Consider the following 6,741-nt stretch of genomic DNA (forward strand, 5'->3'; position numbering starts at 1 on the left):
GACAATCTAGTCAAAATTAGCCAATATACCGATTATTGTCCTCATTACTCTTCTGTAGATCAGCCAGATGTGGAAACTTGAAAGAGGTAGAGAAGCCAGTGATGACACAAAAGTGAGTTGTCATTTGCACCATTTCATCTTTTTAACTGAAGCATAGAGCACAAGATGTGCATCAGAAGGAGATGGATCCCCTGTAAATACTGCATAAAGCTGTGGTTCCTGTCAGTCTTTGTATGAGGGCGAAGGAATGAAGGCTTGACTCTGCAATGATAGGCTTTCTTTTCATTTCAAAAATAGGCAAGTATAGAATTCATACTATTCTCCAAATACATAACAATATAAAACAATTTCAGTAGTTCATAAAAAATTACTAGAAGTAGAACATGGAGTAAAGAAAAAAATGTTTCCTAACTTAATTGCAAAGCCCTTTTTTCCTCAGCTTTTCATAGATGCTTACGGTTACTTCTCACCAACAAAATGTTAAAGCTAATTGTTAACAGAATGGTGTTATTTTAAAATTATGCAGGTCTTGATCGTTACAGAAGTCCTTTCTGCAGTGAAATACAAACTTGAAAAGGTGTTTTACATACATATATATATTTTTTAGGTCATTTTCATGAATATCCAGATAAATGGAATATGAGCAAGAAAATATTTAATATATCCAGGTAGATGTTCAGTACTGCAATTTATGTAATCTTCATGATTCAGATTATAGTGATTTTTCATCCAAGCATAAGTGTCTTGTCCACCCCAAGACAGTGGAAAAAAAAGATGGGGGATTTTATCTTCAGGTTTTTACATAAGAATCGTTCACTACATAAGAATGATTTACCTTTACATAAATAGTTTTAATAATAGTTTTTAAGGAGTATTTATTGGTCTACAAACCCAGGTGTTTTTGTGTGAGCAGCAGTGAACATAACTATGCAAATTATTCATCAGTTATACTTTGGACACTGCATCTTCTGCTCTAATTATTAGATCAATTTTATATATAATAATCTATTTGAAAAAAGGTCTGTCTTAGTACCATTTTTACTCTGCAAATGCCAAAGTCAGTCTTGCTGTCTACATTTGTTAGCATGACAGTCCATGTAGCCAACATCACCACCTTTAGGAATGCAAACAAACAGCACTGTCATATTAATTAGCTAGCCAAGTTTCACTAATATGATTGCAAAGAATACTGGAATTTATACCTGTCAGAACAGAAAACTTTCTTTTTTTTAATTTTTTTTTTAATTTCAGAATGTAAAGAAAAAACCCACTTATTTTTAAATTAGTGGTCTTTTATTTTCTGTTCAGGCATCTGGAGTTTGAGGCCCTCCTTCTGACCATGATGTCTTTACACAAAATTCAGCAGGAGGCACCACTTAAAATTCCAGTTCTGTTTTTTGGAGTATATACAGACAGTGCTAGTGAGCACAGCAGTCCAGATTCTCCTTGGCTATAATTTAGCCATCCAATCCCATACTCCATTATTTTAGATTCTGCTCTGGAAGGCAGAAGAAATTGGTACTCTGATGGTCTAACTAAAAACCCATTTACTCTATTTGTACAAAGTGAGCACAATACACATGGTACAGAAAGAGACAGTAGACCTTTATGGTGTATATGTTTATTTATTATACCAGGAGATATGTAAGATACTTAAAGTACCTTCCCCTTGACATATAGCCAGTCTTGATGGATTTTTGCAGCTTCTGCTACCATATAGCTCTTCTCCAAAACAGTGTTAAGAGATTTAAATTAGGTAAGTCTGTGAGGTAGGACCAGAATAGACTATATCAAAATACTGAATATCACTTTGAATAGATTATAACAAAATACTGAAAACTACTGTTCAAATAGGGCATAACCTGTTTGTAGCTACTCTTAGAAAACGAAAGGACAAAACATTTTTTCATAAATGATCTTACTCTGCTCTGCAGACTCACATTGGAAATCTTTGCATAACAAATTGCTATTTTGTTTCAGTGTAAAGAAAAATGTGTCCTCTTATAATTTCCTATTACATGGCTATTTTCATGTTTGTCAGGCCTTCAAAGTTCTGCTTGAGCACAGGGCTTCTGCTGTATCAACACAGCACAGCAGTCCAGTTTCATCTTTGAAGAAACTTCAGTGAACTCAAATAAGGAAGAGTGTAGTTCTACATTCCATTGTAATAACAATGTAGAGAAAGGTTGAAGTTCACGAACAGAGCCCGACAAGGAATAAAACGGGGATGGTGGGAAAAACTCACGGACTAAACCATGGAAAAGAATCCTAGGCAAGTTTGAACTGGCTGCAGAATCCAACAAATGAAGCAACATGCTGCAAAGCTTCATGGAAAATGAGGTATACTTACAGTAGTCCCATGTACTCATGATTACACTTACCATTGCAGAATGACACAAAGAACGCCAAAGGCCACAGGTGCTAAGATCAGAACCAGGAACATTTTAGGTACTACAGTGAAGTCCCACTGGAAATAACAAAAGGAACTCGGACTCAGTTTATTGCCTGCTGCAGCAGGTCTTTTGACTAGTGTATGAAGAGACAAAAAGTCACAAAACTATACCATGAGCCTGGCACCTTTCAGGAGTCTGGAAAGGCTCTAACTACACAGTTCCTCAGAAACAGGGACTCCGTGTGCAATATACAGAACTACAGCCACAGAAGGACTTGAGCACTGCTTTAAAAAACACAGCTGATGTGGCATCAGAAGCAGAGGGGCAGGGAGCTGCTTACCTCAGAGGAAAAGTTCATAAAAACTACTACAGTGGCAATCCCAAGTCACCTGTTAGGTGCAGCTGACTCAAAAGGACAAACTTCTGTCAGGTTTTTTGAAGCTAATAAACTGGCAATGGTAAATAACTGAGGCTGGTTCTCATTCAGTATGAAATCTTACACAACTGGCAGATCTCCTTTATGTATTTTTACTAATTCATTGAAGAGAAAGTCTATGTGATTAACAAGTTAATTTACATGCATAGCAGGAACGTGCTTGTTGTGCCTTCAGGAATCGGTGCAGACTTGCAGCTGTCATACTGGCTTATAATGGAGACGTGAAAGCATTCTTTAACAAAACACATACATAAAGAAAATGTACTTCTATACTCACAGTTAAGGGCAATACCTACTTTTGTCACTAGTGCAGATAGACAATCCCAAAGTCGTAAGTGAGGCTGCATCCAAGGACCACATCATTGCACCAGCATTTTAAAGGCTAAAACCCAAGTCTAAATTATTTTTAGTGGCAGTTTAGCAGAACCACCAATTAAAGTTTTGTTCAAAGACTTGCTTCAAAACTGATCCAAGATCTGCAAGAACTGTCAAAGCAGAAGCAGTAAAAGATACCCTGCTAAGCAGAAAGTCTGTACTACAGGATCCCCATTTACAAGAAGATACAATAGTGAAAAAGTGTCAGCTTTTACAAAAGTCAGTCAGTCCTGAGAGCCTGAACTGACAAAACAACAAGTGCAGACAGACTGACTTTTGTTACAAGGTGTGGTTTTGCTGTTCATGTATCACAGAAGCATTTTAGAGTACACATGAAGTAGCTCAGGAGACAGCTTTAAGGTGCTTTAAAAGAACAAAGTACTTGTGGTCATGCTTTACCTAGCCATGTCCCACAGGGCCAAAACCCAAAGACCTCACAAAATCTGGGCTAAGCGCTTGGCTCTACCACACACTTGAATGAGTAATTAAGACCCAGAAGTGGCAAACATAGATGCACGCTACTTATGCAAATGATAATTGTGCAGTAAGTTTCAAGACAGCATCATTTTTAGCTATGGGAATTGAGAGAATAAAACCTGCTTTTCTCACAAGAGACCTAATAAGTACAGAACCTTAGTACAGGACGATGTGGAAATGGCAAGTGCACCAGTCAGATTCATACCAAATTTACAAATTTACCAAATTAAATTAATTGCATTTAAAATGCAAGTATTTCTGGAGAAGCACTTCAGGTGCATCCTCTGCAGCTGACTGTGGAGCAGTGACACACGGAAAATCAGAATAAAGGATTCTTCAGTTGTGAACCAGCAGACTATAGGACAGCAGTAGGAATCTAACAGGAAGCAATGCAGTTAAATCCACCACTGCAGAACAATTCAGCTACTTGAGCAGAAGATACACAGAGTGTGCGTGGATGTGCATCACTTCAAATAAAAAAACACCCTTCCCAAAAGCTCCCAGTAAGAAATGATTCTGCAGCAACAGCCAGTGTGTCTCTTAAAAATTCACACTCCTGCTCCCCCAGTGCAGTCAATATTTTGTTTTCTCCACTTCTCTGTCCTGTCTATTTACATTTGAAGTCTCTCAGAGCAGGGATGGGTTATGATGACTCCAAAGAGCTTAGCCAAGAGCACACCTTTCTCTTATTGGGTCAAAAATAAAAAAAAAAAAAAGTGGAAAGATGCATTAATTGGAGGAAAACATATTTACTCTCTGGCTCTAGCTGAGGTTACACTGTGCAAAATCCCTCAGTGAAGTCAGGCGTTTCCAATTCCAGTCAGGCCACAGACTAAGAGTTGCCTTTCAACCCACTTCAGCTTTAAAGAGAGGCTAGTTCTTTTAAGGAGAATCAGGAGATTAAAGATGATGCTCAAAATTTAGGATCAACATTGTAAAACTTGGGATCCTCTAGAGAGGGGTACTTTTAAGAAGTCCTCAGCCCCCATCCCCTGCTACCCGTAAGTACTCTGTATTCAGCAACTCTCAAATCAGAGCATTTCTGCTATTGCCTACATAATGAGTTAACTATCAAGTAACAAAAATCACTAGCCCATGCTAATTTTATTGGACATAACTACAATAAAAGACAGGCTGTTTTCAATTTTTGACAAAACATCCTAACCACTGGTCTTTCCATTACCTTTCAGGCTAGGTAGGGAGTGATCAAACAGCACTGAGAGCAATCTCTGCCTCTCCATCATGGTAGCTCTAACGGCCTTTCACAAGACCAACAGAATAATCATACTATGCACTGTAATCTGAAGTGGTTGTTTTATTGAGGTTCCATTGAAATGACAGTCATTAATGAAGCTGCACTTTGACTTGTCAAGGAATACTGAAAACACTTTTCTGCCAACATTACATAAATATGGTTGTCTAAACCCCACTGAATTATCTTAATTACCACCTCAAATTAGGGTTTTTAAAGCTTGAGGTTTGTTTTTTTCTATTCAAGTTATAATTTCAAAACTGAACAAAAAATCATGGTGGATAAGTTATCAGAACAACATACAGTAGCATATGTAATTAAGAATATAGAGATATATGTAAAATACATACATTCTACATTTGTGGCAGAAGAAAAGACTCTGCAGCTTTGTTTTGAAAAGACTGAAGGGGAAGAAACTGAGAGTGGGGGAAGTAGTAGAAAGGCTACAGCAAAACTGGTGTTGAAAAAAACCCCAACTATTTCCAAATTTACTTGTTATCCATTAACACTGTATCTCATAAACCTACAGAATAAAAGCCTTCACAAAGTATTAGGCACTCACTTGGGCAGAAATGGACACTGTTACTCACTTCTACTGCTTTTCTGTGCATACTAGTGATGCTATGCCAGCGTGATGGCACTGAGAGGGCCTGGGCAATGGAGAACTTCCGAGCTGGGTGGTTAGGAAGGCAGGTAGGGAGAAGCTGCAAAAAAAAGTGGTGGGAAGAGTTTAAAGGTCTCTGTGATCTCACTGATCTCCATGACAATCACACAAAACTACAGAGGGATAGATGAAAGCACAGGGAAGAACAGAAAAAAACCCAAAAAACCAGCCCAAGAACTATGAACAGCTTGAAAGAAGATGCAAGTAAAATAGGGTTTAAATCAAAAACAGGAAATAAATTTGGCACCTGAGATAAGAAAGTCAAAGCTGGTGTGAAAGAGAGGCATGCAGGAGGTTAAGCAAAGCTGCCCATGAGTCAGCACCAACCCAGGCATCCACTGCAGCTGCATGAGTGGAGCATCTGGTAAACAGATCCCTGCTAATTATGTCTATTAATTATGCAACTGTTACCATAACACCGTTCAATGGAATAGCTTTATTTTACCTAAAATAATGATGTTATTTTAGCAGGATCATTCTCCTCTGTGTAAAAAATGTTATTAAAGAAGATTATATGTTCTTCTTGTCCACTGAGAACAAGACAAAAAGAAAGAAACTTAATTTGCACAAAAGAAGGTTTAAATGAAACCTAAGGATGAAGGCTTAGTATGGAAACTAAGAGGCTGCAAATCCTCGTGCAGGAGTGGGTCTGCCTTTCTTAACATCAGACGTGAGACACCTACCCAGGATGGCTGGGGGCCATGCAGGTGGCATCGGGGTGAGGAACCACCCTTAGCTCGGCGGCTCCTGCATTCAGCTCACCGGGCCTCACGCAGCCAGTTCGTTCCCCGGCATTTTAAGCTGTGTGGTATGTGCCTGAGGGTCCACGCAAGAGGGCTGCTGGCGTGACGAAGGCTGAGGCTGGCGTACCCTGAGGGTCAGATCCACAGTCACGGCTCTCCCGGATGAGGACAACACGTGAGCCCACCTCTTCTCCACTGATTCCCGGTGCGCAGGGCGACGGCACCGGGGCACCTTTGCGACGGCGGCGCCCGGCGGCCCCCTGCGGGTGGGGACGGAGCGGCCACCAGAGGCAGCTCCTGCGCTTTGCTGCAGCCGCCGGGGCTGTCCTGGCTGCTTCTGGCCCTGCCGGGACTGAAGGGACGCTGCCTCTCTGTCACGGTTCTTGCTGAGGCCAGAGGCG

The sequence above is a fragment of the Falco cherrug genome, chromosome 4 (genome assembly GCF_023634085.1).
Source record: "Falco cherrug isolate bFalChe1 chromosome 4, bFalChe1.pri, whole genome shotgun sequence".
Taxonomy (NCBI): domain Eukaryota; kingdom Metazoa; phylum Chordata; class Aves; order Falconiformes; family Falconidae; genus Falco; species Falco cherrug.